The following is a 17,373-nucleotide window of genomic DNA, read 5'->3' as shown; positions in this document are numbered from 1 at the left end:
AGAGTATACACTGGCCCCAAATGGGATCGCTTTATAATGATAATAATGATAATAAATAAAATGTTATGATTTAGATATGATGTATCCCCCATAAAGCTCTTGTGTTAATTTAGTAAGAATGTTCAGAGATTAAATGAGTACATTATGAGAGCTATAACCTAATCTGTAGATTAATTCATTTGAGGGATTAATCATTTGAAAGGACTATTCTACTGGGTGGCATCTACAGGTTGGGCATAGGGGAAAGGAGGTAGGTGTCCTTGGGAATTATATCTTGCTCCCTGGATCCTTCTTCTCCCTCTCTGCTTCCTGGCTATCATAAGGGGAACAGCATTCTGCATCACACCCTTCCATCATGATGTTTTACCTCACTCAGGCCTAAAGCCAAGGAGTTGTCCAACCATGGACTGAACCTCTGAAACCATAAGCCAAAGTAAACCCTTCCTCCTCGAAGTTGTCCTTGTCAAACAGTTTGGTCACAGTGACAAATTGTTGATGAACACACAGTAGCTTGAGAAACTAAGTATACAGTTAAGTCCATGAGTTCATGATGTAGTAAAAAAAAAAAAAGAAGTATAAAAAAAAACAAATAATTGACTTAAACATTGAAGGATAAAGGAAAAGCATATTTTCTGTGTTTTCTATAGGAACTATACCACTGGGTAGGTAAAAACCAAGTAATAGATGAAGGGATCAAATATTAATAGAAGTAAGCCAAATAAAACATAACCAGAAAAAAAGGATATATTTGGAACGTTATCATTTTGTAACTATTGGATTTAGGCCCTGAATAGCAATGATTGCTGACATCACTGAAAGAGAAGGAGAGCCAGACACTAAGTGCCTTCTGATGGAAGAATTCACCATCTTGCCAAGACACTCAGACCTGAATGTGATCAAGCCACTGAAGCTAACGCTGACTATATTTAGACCACCGAAAAACACATTAAACAATTACACAAGGATTCAATCTGAACAGTCCATATTATGGGAAAGTCCAGAGAAGCACACCAACCAGTAAGAAAATGTAACTTGTTTGAATCTTCATGAAAAAAAAGTGTATGGGCCGGGGGGGTGGGGGGTGGGCAGGGGGGGAGACAAAATATAATAAGCCATTATGATGGCTGTAAGTAATTAAATAATGAGTCATGTTTAAAGACCAAAAACAAAATTCTATTTTATTCTATTAAAAAATATATACTCAAGGAAAACATAATTTTGGGTCAAACTAATAATTAGCATAGTCAGTTTGAATGACATTCCTATAGAAATATTGTTTTTTTCTTACGTTGCCTATGGAAGCATTTTATTAGTTATGATAATTTATGTCTTTAATCTTTCCAGTTAATATACCCAGAGGCAATGGAATTGGAGCTGCTAAGAAGGCACAAATAAATACAATATTATGCATAAATCCAAAAACACTAGAAAACAACTCTATCCTCTACTTTCTGAAATTAAATAGGTCAAAATGTTTAAATTAAACTATAAAACCTTTACTTTCCTTTTTGACATTTGTGCTATCATATATGCAAATTACATTTTTTAGTGGATAAACCTGTTGTTTATAAAGATGGAAATACTAAACCTGAGATTCACTACTCCTGTTGAAAGTCCATACATTATTTCAGATTGTAAATGATATTCTTAGAAATAATGTTGTATTTTCTTACATTTCTGTACCACAGTTTTCTTTATTATAGTACCCTCAGGAATCTTATGGCTCTGAACTTTGATAGTAACTATTTTCATATATATATATATATATATATATATATATATATATATATATATATATATATAATTTTTTTAGTTGTAATTGGACACAATACCTTTATTTTATTTGTTTATTTTTTATGGTGCTGAGGATCGAACCCAGGGCCTCGCATGTGCTAGGTGAGTGCTCTACCGCTGAGTCACAACCCCTGCCCCAATAGTAGCTATTTTCCAATAACTTATTTAAAGGAATTAGTCTTTCCATTATCAGTAATTGTAGTCATATTCACTACGCTATGTAATAGAAACTTTTTATCTCTAAAAAACTTTCTCTGACCAACATTTCCACTCCTCCCCTCTCCAATCCCAGCCTCTTATAACCACTATTGTGCTCTCTACTTCTATTGAACTTGCATAGATTTCACGAATATGTGAGATTATGTAGTATTTGTTTTTCTGTTTCTGGCTTATTTCACTCAGCATAATTTCCTCTAGATTCATTCATGTTATTACAAATGACAGAATTTCTGTTGTTTTAAAAGCTGATGGAGTTTTTAAATGTTCTCATCTTGAAGAAATTATAATTATGTGGGGTGATGGATATGTTAATTCTGGACTTGATGGTTCCAGAGTATATACACGGGTCAAAACATCACATTTTACCCCCTAGATATAAAATTATTTTCCAATTCAGTTTTTTAAAAGCAATTGAACATTCCATAGAGTGTGTTACTTACCCTATTTTCTTCATCTGCTTTCAGGAATGTCATTAGATGTTCCCCCACCCAGCACCGTGGCTTTAAAGCTGAGATGCCTCCAATTTCATCAGAGGAGTTTCTGCTTGAATGATGGCGTAAGAGCTTCCAGATTTCCAATTCTGAGCCTCTGCATATTTCAGGCAAGTCTCTGTTATTTTGAGTTATCAAGCCAATTTTCAATTCTTTATAGCTGTCCTTTCTCACTGGGAGAAAAAGATAACCATTATTTTCGTACCCAAATACCTTGATGGAAGAAATAAGTATATACATCAAAAAAAGATACTAGTCTCTCTTTTATAAGGAAATAACAGTTCAGAGTTATGCTTGTGCACTGCTTTCTCCATCTGATTTGAAATCATCTTTAATTCTCTGTGTACTGCTCAAATGCTTTCCCACCAAGGGCATGGCAAATTCTAATTTTATTGGTAAATTAATTAACATAAGCATGTCTCCTGATGCTAGACAGCTAACTCTTGTGAAATCTTCATAGTACAAATTCATTTAAAGAAGTAAACCACCTTTTTCACATTTTGAAGGATCCACTTAAAACGAATTTTCTTTATCTATGACTCTTGGACAATGACTATTAGACAATCTCCTTTTAGATACCAATGTTGAATAATTCTTCAACGAGACCTTTTTCACCCTTACAGAATGTATGATGAGCTAAACTGTCTCTATAAAAACCATCACCCATATTTTAAACACTTTAGGTTTCATCATTTCAGTAATTTTTAAACTATTCATGAAGTTATTAATGAAAAAGAAGGAAGGGATTTAACAGAGAAGACTAGTCAAATATTTAAAACCACATAACTTCTAAGAACAAAGACATGATTCATTAATATTATTTGCCTTCACCAATGTCTGTAACATAGTCCACATCCTAGAAGCTCAAACAATATATTTTGAATATGTGAGTAAATATTATAGCAATTATTGCACAATATGATGTGATGTTATACAGACATACACACTTATACAACTGCACTGTAAACTCCTAGAGAACAAGAGAAGTGCCTTATGATTAGAATAACATGTGGAATGTAGAGAATGATAAATAAATATTAAAGGAACCAAAGAAAGGATAATCCTAATTTAAGAGGAAATTATCTATTAGTTAGAGACAATTTTATTTAAGGCGAATCCAGTTTTGACTTTATAATTAATTTTAACATGATAAAGTGCAATGAGCATTGTGCAAGAGCCATCTAATTCTTTATCAAAAATGTGTCTATTATATTGCCTTTGTATTTTTTAAATGTAATGCTAATATTTACTACCATTTGATTGACAGATGAGAATAAGGATATAATTCTATAGGAAATTTCCATTTTGATGATTTGTTGTTAGATCTCATAAATAAGCAGGTGTTTCTATCCCCATTTCAGATAAAGTGGTCTTCAAGTCAAAGTTAATCAAAAGGGACCAAGAAGGTCATCTCATACCACTTAAGAGAACTATATATCAACAAAACATAACGATCATAAATATTTATGCTCCAAACAGTGGAGCACCTATGTACATCAAACAAACCCTTCTCCATTTCAAGAACCAAGTAGACTACAACACAATAAGACTGGGTGAGTCTAACATGCCACTGTCATCACTAGATAGATCCTCCAAACAAAAACTAAATAAAGAAGCTATAGAACAAATGAATAAAATTAATAATTTAGACTTAGACATATATAAAATATTTCATCCATCAAGGATCTAATACACTTTTCTTTCAGCAGCACATGGCTCCTTCCCTAAAATAGACCATATCTTAGGCCACAAAGTAACTCTTAGAAAATACAAGATAGAAATAATACTTAGCATCATATCAGATCATAATTGAATGAAATTAGAAATCAAAGATAAAATTAAAAATAGAAGCTACTCTAACACCTGGATACTACATAATATACTATTGAATGACCAATGGATATTAGAAGAAATCAGGGATGAAATAAAGAAATACTTAAAGCAAATGAGAATCATGACACAACTTATACAATTTATCTCTAGCACACAATGAAAACAGTTCTAAGAAAAAAGTTCACTGCACTGAATGCATTGAATAGAAATAAATAATCTAATAATGCATTTCCAAGCCCTAGAAAAAGAAGAACAAACCAATACTAAAAGCAGTAGAAGACAGTAAATAATTAAAAGCAGAGCTGAAATCCGTGAAATTGAAACAAAACAAATTCAAAAAATAGATGAACAAAAAGTTGCATCTTTGAAAAAAATAAATGAAATCGATAAACCCTTTGCCAAACTAACAAAGAAAAAGAGAAAAGTCAAATCACTAAAATTCTGTGATGAAAAAAATATCACCACAGACACTATTTAAATACAGATAATCAGAAACTATTTTGAAAATCTATACTCCAATAAAACAAAATCATGATAACATTGATAAGTTTCTAAAGACTTATGACCTCCCCAAATTAATCTGGGAAGACACAGAACATTTAAACAGCTCAATTTCAAACAATGAAATTGAAGACACCATCAAAATCCTACCAGCAAAGAAAAGAATTGGTATTTTTAACAAGAAGACTAAGCGATTCTGAAGTAGACGGTTCTTGGAATACTTGTGGCAAATTGCATTATGGGTGAGAGTGTGCTTCTAACCATGGCCAAACAGGAAAAAGAAAGGGGGAGACAGAGACAGACATATGCTGCTCAGCTCAAAGCTAAAGGTTGGGTGATTATTGAGACCAACCATTCACTTATATCCAGAAAGAAACCCTTGCCCTGTGATTTTATGTAGATCAAAGGAGACATATACTGGTTGCTGGCAGAACTTGGTAACTGATCTAGTTAAACCTGGGAGGAGGAAAAGATACATTTGTCAACCTGGGACTATAGCTGAAAGAGTAGACCCTTGCAACAGACTCACTGAAACTAAAACTAATGCAAAATATATCAATTTCCAGTTCCAGTGGGCCTGTCTTAGTTTTTAAGTGTCATCTGCAGTGTTACACTTAAATAAACTGCCCATGACAATAACATCTGAGTGTCCTTTATAGTCTTCAAAAATGCACAATTTTATTTAACTTTTGATTGAAACACAATTCTTGTTTCTCTTCAGAAAGAGGCAGAAAGTCAGTGAAATTTTAAGTAAAACTAAGGTGGAAAATAATTATTACTGTATTGTATTCCAGTATCATTTGTGGTAATATTATTTTAAATAGTTTTTTTTTTTAATACCAGGGTTTGAACCCAGGGGCATTTAACCACAGAGCCACATCCACAGCCCTTTTTATTATTTTAATTTGAGACAGGGTCTCACTAAGTTGCTGAGGCTGGCTTTGAACTCATGATCATCCTGCTTCAGCCTCCAGGGTTGCTGGGAAGACAGGCATACGCCACTATGCCTGACTTTAATAGATATTTTTAAAGTGTCAATATTAAATTTGTTAAAACTCAATATTGAAGTTGTCTTTTCACGAATAAGAAAACAGATATTTGGCTATAGGAATCAGCCTTTGGTTTTAGGTTACCATTCTAGACTTGACTTTTCTGCTTCTAGGATTTACCTCCACAACCAACCCACATTCTATTCTCTTTATCAGACTTCTCTTTCTAAAATAAAAAGTGTATTTCAGGCCTCTTTATATTGGGCTATGCTAGCACGCTGTTCTCCTTTACTGAGCTCCTTTTCTGTGTTAGGCATTCCATCAGAGGATTTTCATTGTTCCTCACCATATTCCTGTAGTCTGATTCTTCTGAATTTGCTCTTGAAGAAAATCAGGTTCAAACAACGTAAGCCAGTTCTTTTAGGCCAAGAAGTTATTTTTCTGGCTAAGCTAGAATGTTATCCAGTAGAAAGAGTCTGATCTTTAAGCCTACATTTATATTTTACCCTCTCTGCTAGCCTGGAGGTGTGAGCAAATTTTTAATATCAGATATCTAAATAACAAACAAACAATCAAACAAAAACCCTCGAGGTCAATCCCTTGGCTTGTAACTGCTGAAACCCATAGAGGTTACCTATTTCTCAGAGTAGTAGAATGAGATTCTACTGAAAAACAAAGTATATGGGTCTTGTTGATTTGGCTTGACCAAAGTCCCATTAAACCACTGAGTGGATTCAGAATTCTTTCAACAATAGCTTTATGTTAAGACATTTAGTCATGCAGCAACACAATATAAATAAGAATGACTAATACATTTTAGTCTCTGTCATGAACTGTGCCAAGTAGCAAAAAATAGAAAAGATGTTCCCCCAAATGTCACATTTAGGAATAGATCAGGAATAGTTAACATGCTGTATGTGCAAATACCATTTTGGAGTCTGGGACTGCAGAAAACACAGAATGTACCTGGAATTCCTGCTGTTCTAGATCCTTTCAATAACCCAATGTGCTATGCTTTCTTGGAACAAACCCAAGCATTCAGCCTGAGTCATTTAAATTATTAGAAAAAATATATTTTTCAAAGTATTTTCTAGTGCTCTATTGGATTTTAAAAAATAATTGGAAATGTAGGCATTTTTCTACTGCACTTGCTTCTATTTTTGAAGAATGTAGTTAAAACAAAGAATGGTGCAGAATATGCATCTCTTCATATGTGGATTCACAGCATTACTCAAAATCCCTCTGAAGTTGTCTCCTGTTAACATTCTTCAAGTCAGGACACTCAAGAGTAATGAGTCTCTTTATATCTATTACCCAATCAATAAGAAATAAAACTTCTAGCACTAACAAATTGCCATTTCTGCAAGAAGAGATTTATTTTGCTTGGCTTGTACTTCCTCATTATTAAAGCAAATGCAAGAAAGTCTGATTTATCTGGATTTTTTCCCCCACTGAACAAAAAGTAATTTGGCCAACCTAGAGTTTTATTTTTCACTGTATTGTATTTTTTAATTAAAACTGGCCAGTGGAACTTCTGTATCCCCAAATCACTGTGTGTATTAAATTTCAAGAAATCCTAAAGCAACTCAAGAGACTTTCATTTTTAGAAAACTGCAAGGCATTAAAATCAATAAAAAGGCTGATGATGCAATTAATATGCTAGAGGCCTTTAATGGAAAAAGAGAAGATTTAGTGTTAGCTACCACTACTTCTTTCAGTTAAAGAAATTTCTAAGCCTGTGTTTTACTAAGTAAACTATATAATCAGAACCAATGAATTTCATTAGAGTTAATGTTAATTAGTCTGTTTATTTTTGGTGTGGTTATCATTAATTGAGAAGCCTGAATCTGCTCCCTGTATAACTTCAGTATATAATTCATAACCAGGAATATACTCACTTGCTTGGTGAGGCACACTAGGAAGACTTTTAATTCAAATATTATTCAATAGCTAATACAGTTTAAGTAATTTATTCAGGAGCTCTCCAGAGATCAGATTTCCCAGGAGTCACCTCCATTAACTCCTATATTGCTTTTCTAGAAAGATGGCAAAAATAGTGGCTTTTAAAAATATCTTGACATTTCTTTGATGTTCTAAAGATATTCAATTATTTTATAATTACAAATAAAAATGAGAGGATTAAAGCTACCTGTGAGTTTCTGTAAGGCCAATGGGTGATACCGAAAACACTCCAACTCCTCAATGGCATGAAGGCACTTGTGCAGCTGATAAGATTTCTATCCAAATGCTGAGAGGTCATAGTAATTTCTAGTTTGTAGCCTTCGAGGAGGGGCAGGCCTAGGTTCATATCCTAAGTTGGCAAATCATTCTGACTTTCAGCATCGCAAATTCCTAATCAACAAAAACAAATAATATCTAACATGCAATATTACTTGGGCAATTAAATGGAATGATGCACACTCAAAATTTACTGAAGTGCCTTATGTTTAAGGGGAGCCTACTATCTGCTTTTTGTGTGTTACATTCTATTCTCCTCATTCCAAAGCTCAAACATTGTTCCATTACAGAATAATGTCCACATTAGCTCTTTCATCTTCAAGTCCATTAACTTGGATGACAATAAAAACACACTGAATTTTTAACTATTTTCAGTTAGAGAATTGAAATTTAGCATTTCCTTCAATGATGACTGTAGGAAACAACCCACAGTGATATTTGCAGTGCCTATGACTTTGTCAACAATATAAGTCACAATATTTTCATTTCACACTACCCCATTTACCAAGATCTTAAAAATGTCACTGAGGTCCATTATTGCTTTGACATTAGAGTAGTTATTAGGCTCAAAGTTAGCTTGTTTCTTTAATACATAAAGAAATACATAACAATGACATAAATGTTAAACATTTCTTGATTATTGTTTTTTAAGATTATTAGTTTTCTTTCCAATTCTATATACTTTATTATATGCATTTAAGATCAAAACCTTAAGAAGAAAAACCAAGGCTATGCCAGGCAAATCACAAAATGGTCCAGGTTAAAAAAACAGTTAAGATCTTCTAGCCTTATAGGAAGCTGGTATCTAGATGCCACTAAGATACATAATGGCAGAATCCACAGTATGAATATCAGAACAGATAAATCAAGTTCTTGTAAAAATTCTGGACAGATCATAAGGGTAAGAGTGGGTTGATAGAACTTCACATACTTACAACATTCTCAGTGAGATTTTAGGTGACATTTCATTTTGTAGGTGGCAACCCATTCTTCTAGTGGCTCAGGCCAAAAAAAAAATTAAAATCTTTGTGACAGTTTCTTTTCTTTTCCCACCATTCACCCAATCTATGAACAAAACCAAGGTGCTCTTTCTTCAAAATGCATCCCAGTTCTGATCATTTTAGCCTCTTCCAACATAGCCACCTGGATCCAAGTCATCATTATCTTTCATTTGGACAATTAAATAGACTCCTAAACTGTTCCTGATATTTCCCTCAGTGCCTAAAACATTCATTAAGTTTGAGGAACAAAAGGCAGAAGTGCAGGATTAAAAATGCTCTGTAAAAGTCTGGAGGACACGTTCTTTCATAATACTGCCCTGGGGTTTCCAAGGAGAAACGGAGATTAAAGGATCCTGAATGTGATGGATTTAAAAAAAAAAAAATCCTCCACAAAAATAAGTAAATAAAAACTAGCTGATGGCTGCCAGAAATGCAAATTTTAAAAATTGCAAGAAGTCAGCCATGTCTTCTTATTATAGAAGGTCATGGGCACAGGTGAATTTTCATTCCCCAGATATGATGAATCTGCCAGGCAGCGACCCACCTCCAACCTCCCAGCAATTGTTTGTTTACAGGTCATGGACTCCAGACGACTGGCTTAGATTGATTGGGATTCTGGAGAAGTATATGTCAAAGTTTTCTCTGTCTATTCCTCAATTGCTCAGGTTTTTACTGTTTCTCTGCTTTGCCAACATTGTGATGGGTTATACCAGTGTTGATTTTCCTGGGACTACTTCACTAGGCATTATCCATCTGTGCTTCATTTTTAAGTATCATGAGTGGGAGTCAGTATTGTGATAATTCTGTGTGATCTGTAAACTCCTCAGCAGCAGGTACATCAGTTCCCACCAAGAACCATACCCATTCCTGTGACCTTCAGCCCCAGATGCAGAACTATAGAGACTGACTCTCCTGGGGACACAGTGGCTGGACATCACTTGAGATAGGCATGGATGAAAGAGAGTGAAGTTTCAGTCTTGAGTACAGAGTGGCCTTAGAATCTTTAAAATAACCCTCTAAGCATTTTTCTGAATCTTCTACAAAATATTCACCCAAATAGAATTCTGGGAAATCTACAGGAGTGTGATTTTTCTGAAACAACCTCAGGAAAATAGAAACAGGACTTCCCAATAGAATGTGAGTCACCTTTCCAAAGGGGAAAAGAGACACCTCTGGGTAACTAGGACTTAATGATGAAACCCAATGCATTAAGAGATGGAAATGCTAAGCAGTGTTAGTGAGCACTGTTCTGATTTACATGAAAGGAGTATCACTAAATCTCATCCATTGCCACATTCCCTACTTTTTGCCATAAAATTGAAAGAAGTTACCTGCCAGCAGGTGTGAGAGAGGAACAAAGTATCTAAAGCCAAATTCAAGTCTTCCCTTTTCATTTGGAAATCAGTTGCCTAGAGGAAAGACAGGATGGAGTCTCTTCCTATACACTGTAAATGTTGGTGGGTAAATAGTGCTAGAAAGAATGTTTTTACTATATCAGTAGTTATGAGGCTGTTTGATTCCCATCTGCTGGATACTTACTTATCGTTCGTTTTAAATTCAGATAGAAAAGAGATAGATATTGTGAACTGGACCCCTTAGAGCATCAGGTATTTGTTGTTTGATTTAAAGTTTCTTCAAATAATTCATTATACAAAGTAATGAAGGTCGTAGAAAAACCCATCTGGAAAAGAACCATGATAGTTGAAGGAGAAACAAATTCTCTTGGTTGATTAGCAGAAGGAAAATTTCATTGCAGGAGTAAAACATGAAGAATTTACACACGAGGTATGGAGGAAAAACCTAAGAAGTCTGACCCCAGCTTGAGAACAACAACCTAAAGGCAAGAGAATGTGGGGCATACCATAAATATGGAACAGAGAGCAGCTAAGTTTGACTAATGCACAGCAGGGATTTGAAAACCAGCACAGCCCAAGGACATCAAATTGTACTCTGTGAAAAATGAGGAACCATGAGGACACATCAAAGATCCCAAATGTTATAGGCAAAATTTATGTTTGGATATCTGTGAGCCCTTAAGGAAAATCTTTATGAGAGTGTATTTTTTGGATATACATACTAAAATCAGAGTTACATAAAATAACAGGGCTTCTGCATAAAGACATTGAAATTCATGGAAGGCTCTGTTGTTAATGTGTTATGAACAATTTCATATAATTGAATATTATATAGTCACTAAAGGACACGTGTTTGTGGACTCGATTACTGCCTGCTATCACTTGCATTCAGCCTGAAGAATTTCATATTTTCTTACAAGGCAGCTTGCTAGCAAGAAATTCTCTCAGTGTTTGTTTATATTGGAAATCTTTATTTTTGCCTTCAGTTTTGAAAAATAGCTATTCTTCAAAGATTCTTTGTATGTGTGTCTTTGTGTGTGCATTTTCCAAATTTAGTAGAGCCTAGAACTTTGTTTTCACATATGAGTTTTAGTTCTAAAGCATACATCTTGGGAATTTTTTTGTAAAGGTTTTATTTTTGTTTATTTTTATTATAATTTTTAGTGTATATTAATTGTACAAAATAATGGTTTTCATTGTGGCAATTTCATACACACATATAACATATTTTGGTCCTATCCACCCTTCTTAGGTACGTCTTATTCCCTCCTTGTACTCCTCCTCACAGCCCCCAAACTTTACCTAATAGGAACCCTCTATTTTCATGTCATACTACTCTTTTCTTTCTAGATTCCACATATGAGTGAGCCTGTGATACTTGCAAGGTTCTTGATTGACAGATAGTTTTACATTCAATATTTTTTCCACATTTAATAGGTTATATTTTTATTTTTCATTTTTTATTGATGCACTATAATTTTACTCTTTGACTACATCAACCAACTTCCTTCTTCATCTGCAAAATGGGGAAGGTACTAGTAACAATGTACCAGATTACTGTGAGGATTAAATAAAGCAAAGTATGTACAACAATGTCTTGCATGCAGAAAGTACCAATAAATTTAAGCCCTTAGTAGATTAGACTTGAATTACCTAGGTGCACACAAATATAATATACCATTCACTCTTCTGAGTTTCATATCTCATACAAACAAAATTTAATCATAGGAGCACACAAGTTTAATGCATAACTATTCATATTCACAATTATATATATTTAAAAAGTAAAGCTAAAAACCAATTATTTAATCATCATAGCAACTTCAATTGCCTTTAGACTTCTATAAATAAAATGTTTCTATTTTTTAATCTTCTCTTGCCTTGAAATATCTTGGGTTCATACACAAGCTTTTTCCCCATCTGTTACCAGACTATTCTTAGCTGGTGTTAATTAATCAACCTTGTCTGCACTTCCCAGTGTATATCGACTATTTTTTTTTTATTTTTTCAAGAAAAATATAAGATCCTTCCTAGTGCTGAGCACCTATTATGGCCTCTTTACTATCATCTCTCCAATGTAATTCCATCATATATTTGTTGAATATACCAGGCACATGAAGTACTCATACATGTGCCTAAAGAATGTTCTTACTCAATCTGGGTAGATATTGGTTTCAAATAAATGCTGGGTTCATATTTCCTGTTATATCCTTGAAGTTACAACTCTTAAAATATAATGAATGGCATTTCCTTTCCCTTGGGAATGTATTGGAGTTGGAGAATTGTGACTTTTTTATTATTCTTAACTATGGTAAAATCTTGGAGCCTTTCTCCAACAGTTAGAGGAATAACATATAATGCTTGAAAAATTCTTGTGAAAATCTGTCTAGAAATTATGCTTCCTTACAGTTTTATAATTTTTATGAAAGAATTTAAAATCCAAGGGATTTACTCTATTTCCTTTCTTAACATTCATCCCAAATTCTGAACCAATTATGTAAAAAAGAATAATGAGAAGGCAGTTGAGAAAACAAAAAAAAAAAGTTTTTGTTAGTTTTGGAAGAACTGATAAGGAGTGTGTGATGTATCTGTGGATATGACAGACATAAGACCCATATGAGCCTCCACACACCAAAATCTGAGTACTGAACAAAGATGTTATGGAAAGATAAAAACTTCCTCATAGGAGGGCCTTGTTTTAATCAGCTTTTTTTGCTGCTGTGATCAAAAGACCTGACCAGAACCATTAGAGGAGGAAAAGTTTATTGGGGGACTCATAGATAGCCAGTTCCATTCCTCAGGGCTCGAGGGGAGGCAGAACAATATGGTAGAAGATTGTGGTTGAAGAAAGTGGCTCAGGACAGGCAACAGAAAGCAGAGAGGGAAAGAGAGAGAAAGAGAGATAGCTCCATTCTACAAGAACAAAATATATACCAAAGACATGTCTCAAATGATCTATATCCTCCAGTCACACCCTACCTATCTACAGCTACCATCCAGTTAATTCCTATCAGGGGAGTATTGTTCTCATTTGGTTAAGGCTCTCATAACTCAATCATTCCACTTTGAACCTTCTTGCTTTGACCCACACATGAGATTTTGGGAGGTTCCACCTATTTAAACCATAACCTGCCTACTCAGTAAAACTCATGAAGAAACAGACCAGAAATAAGGCCCAGCCTAGAAGAATGTATTAGCCTTCTGTTGCTAAATTCCTACAAGAAACACAGGTCCTGGGGTGAGAAATTCAAATCCAGATCAAATGAGGTAACCCTGATGATCAACAAAGAGACTGGTTTCTGGGCTAGGCTACTCAGGAGTTCCAACTTTCCTTACAATCAAAAATCTTCTACCTGACCTCACTCATCTTCCTGCCGATTGCCAGAAGTTCAGAGTGCCATTTTCCTTCCTTAAGAGGCTAGCCTTTTTCAAGAATTAAACAGACACTTTTCTAAACATGTTACATCTATTAATACATGTAAGCTTCAGAAAAAAAAGTGCTGATATTATTGCCACTTTGCAGATGCAAAAACTCTGATATAAAGTGGATAAGTAACAGGCATGAGGTTGTCCAGGTGGTAAATGTGGGGCTCAGATTAAAACCATAAACTTCAGAATTTATATTTTGCAACATTATCCTCTACCAAGTCTCATGAGAGAGAGGGAGAGAGTGATAGAAATAGATAGCTAATAGATGTCAGATATGAAGGTATTAATTTCTTAAGAGCAATAAATCATACCACATACATTTTGTCATTTCAATTATTGTGGATAAATCATTGCATTGATAGAAATTCTGAAATAAATTATGAAATACAGAGGTCGAAGTCATGCAATGATTGAAATGGTAGGGAGGAGGAACTTCTCACTTGATTGTGGTGGAACTTTCCAGGAAAAACAAGAGTCATCTTTCTTTTGTGAATTTAATTTCTGACTTGATAGAATAGTTCTAATTTTAAGTGACTAAGAAAAAGGACATGATTTATGTTTTATAATTTACATAGCTTCTTTTTCATAATTTTGACAATTTTGCTTTTCTTTTCTTTTTTACTGACCAGCTCATGGGAAGGAAGGGTTTGGAGAGCTTAGATAAAGTCCATAGGTGCTGACTCTTTTCTTTATGCATTCCCTCTTTCCATCCCTGTGCTTTTGCTTATGCATATACTAAGTTGAAATTTATGTATAAAGTTTAATGATGCAATTAGAGAAGAGCTTGATATTACTTACATAGTAGTCTTTGTTTCATTGGTTCTTTTCTATCTAAACCTATGATCCCATTCAGAAGAAAAAAAAAAAATGTCTACCTGAACTCAGGAAAAAATTCCTTGCCCACTCTGTGAAACAAATGTTAAAAAATCAAGTTACAGTTGTACTTAAATATTTTTTCTATTTGTTCTGATTAGTTATACAATGACAGTAGAATGCATTTTGACACATTGTACACAAATAGAAGACAACTTCTCATTCCTCTGGCTGTACATGGTACAGAGTCACGTAGGTCGTGCAGTCGTACATGTACATAGGGTACATGTGCCCCCACACCTCCTGCCCTCTCCTCACTCCCCTCTGCCCAATCCAAAGTTCCTTCATTCTTCCCTAGCACTACCCCCCCCCCACCATCACCATTATGGATCAACAACCGCATATCAGAGAGAACATTCGGCCTTTGGTTTCATGGGATTGGCTTATACTTAAATCTTTTGACTTCTTCCTGAGAATTTTTTATTTAAATGACAAGTCATCTTCCAAAAGCTACATTTTCTTTTCTAACTTTCATCTTTTTTAAGAGATTAGGCAGGCTTCTAACTCTTCCTTTGAAATGAATCTTGAAAAGTACATCCATCAACAGCTTTGTAAAGCTGATGTAGTTTTAGATCATTTATCAAAACTAAACCTACTTATTAGATTTTTTTTAAATGACTATAGCTAATTACCATCATTTGAGTCCTATGAGTTTCTAAATTGTGTATTTATAAGAATTGATTGACTTAATTGCTTCCAAAGAGTTCCCACAGGTAGGACATACCTTTTATGAAGAATAAATAAAACACAACTAATAATTTATCAGTTCTTTGTTGAGGAAAATATACACATGAAGTATCTTTTTCCTCCAGTGTATGAAAAAAACTTAACTAGAGAATTCTGTTAAGAGGAAGAGGTTAAGAGGTTTTCCTTTTGTTTTATTAATTAGATTTGATCCAATTCAGTAGTTGACAATTTCCCCACATACTGACAATTCCGCTTAGGTTTCTCCTGACAAAGTTGTAGTAACATACTTGTAACTAAAGAAAATTAACTATTAGAAATGTCATGCTTGCCAGGTGCTATGGCACACACTAGCAAACCCAGCAACAGAAAGACCCTTTCTCAAAATAAAAAATAGAAAGGGCTGGAAATATAGTTCCGTAGTAAAGCATCTCTGGGTTCAATCCCCAGTTACACACACACACACGCACACACACACACACACACACACACAGTAGAGAAAGAAATGGCTTCTCATTTTGTAAATACAGAATTACATGCTTTTGTACTTTGAGGTCCAAAAGGAAATAAAAGTTCTATGTCTACAAAAGCTTCAGATGAATGAAGATAGATAAAAGAGGGCATGTTTCCGTGGCCATTTGGAAAAAAAGGTGTTCATACTCAATCTGTAAACAAATAGAAATTCATTACTAGATAGTTTGAAAAAGACAAATTACACAGAATTTATAGGAGTGTACTTTGTTTCCTTTAAGTCATGATAATGAATCTCCATTATCCAACATGTTTAGTTTACCCTCCATCCTTAGAAATTGGAACAATGATTATAGGCTCTAGTGAAAAATAGTTCCCATCTTCTTTCTTTGATTCCCTTACATACTAGGAAATGAGATTCTCTTTTTACTTACCTTTGCTGAGCACAGTATTTTAGAAATGGATGTGCTACATGTTTAACATTATTCTTCAAGGTTATTCTCTGTTATTAACTCTGGAGTGAGAAATTAGAAACATAAGCAATTCTTAACCTTAAAGTGCATTATGTTCCAAAACACTGTCTTTTGATTTCATTTTTTTTTTAAATTTTGAAACATGTTTTTTCTGTAGAGGTAATAGTTAATTATCGTCAACTTGCTTACCAATTGAAACCAGAAAAACTACTCCATGATGAGACCAACCTATAAATATAAAGACTTAAAATCTTAAGAATATAGATTAAGTTCATCTTCTTGCATTGCTATTTTTGTTTGGTTTTTACCAACCAGCATAGGGCCTTCTTTTAAATAAATATCTATAAGCAACTGTCCTACCTGCACACTAGGAGCTATGTGAACAGGTGTTAAATCCAGCTATGTCAGAAATAACAAAAACTCAGAAACTACACAATTGTACATGAACTAGATAAATATTGCATACTAGTTTTTTTATATATAGTTATAAATTGAAATATTTATAAAGTGGACAATAGTACTAACTTCAAAGTAAAAGAACTGTATCTATGTATACCAACATGGATAAATCTGAAGACATGTTGTAAAAGAGAAAAAAGGAAGTTAAATAATAATGCATGTAACAAAATATAGCAAAACATGATATAAAATATAATTGAGACCTCCTGACATGGTACACATTATTGATCAATATGTGTCTATGTAGACAGAATGTGCATGTGTCATAGTAAGAATGTACACCCACATAAAGATAATGGTCATCCATAGAAAGGAAGGGTAACAGGTAAGTTTTAAATGAGCTACAAATACATCTGCAATTTTCTCTTTTAAAACATCTTATGCTAGCCAGGGATGGTGGTGCAAGCCTATAATCTCAGCAGTTTGGGAGGGTGAGGCAGGAGGATCACAAGTTAGGCTTAGCAACTTAGGACCTAAGCAACTTAGTGAGACCCTGTCTCAAAAAAAAAAAGCACAGTCTAACATGTCCTTGGATTCAATCCCTGGTAACACACACACACACA

The sequence above is a fragment of the Callospermophilus lateralis genome, chromosome 17, assembly GCF_048772815.1.
Source record: "Callospermophilus lateralis isolate mCalLat2 chromosome 17, mCalLat2.hap1, whole genome shotgun sequence".
Lineage (NCBI taxonomy): Eukaryota > Metazoa > Chordata > Mammalia > Rodentia > Sciuridae > Callospermophilus > Callospermophilus lateralis.
The sequence above is the reverse complement of the archived record's forward strand: the minus strand, read 5'-3'. Positions refer to the sequence as shown.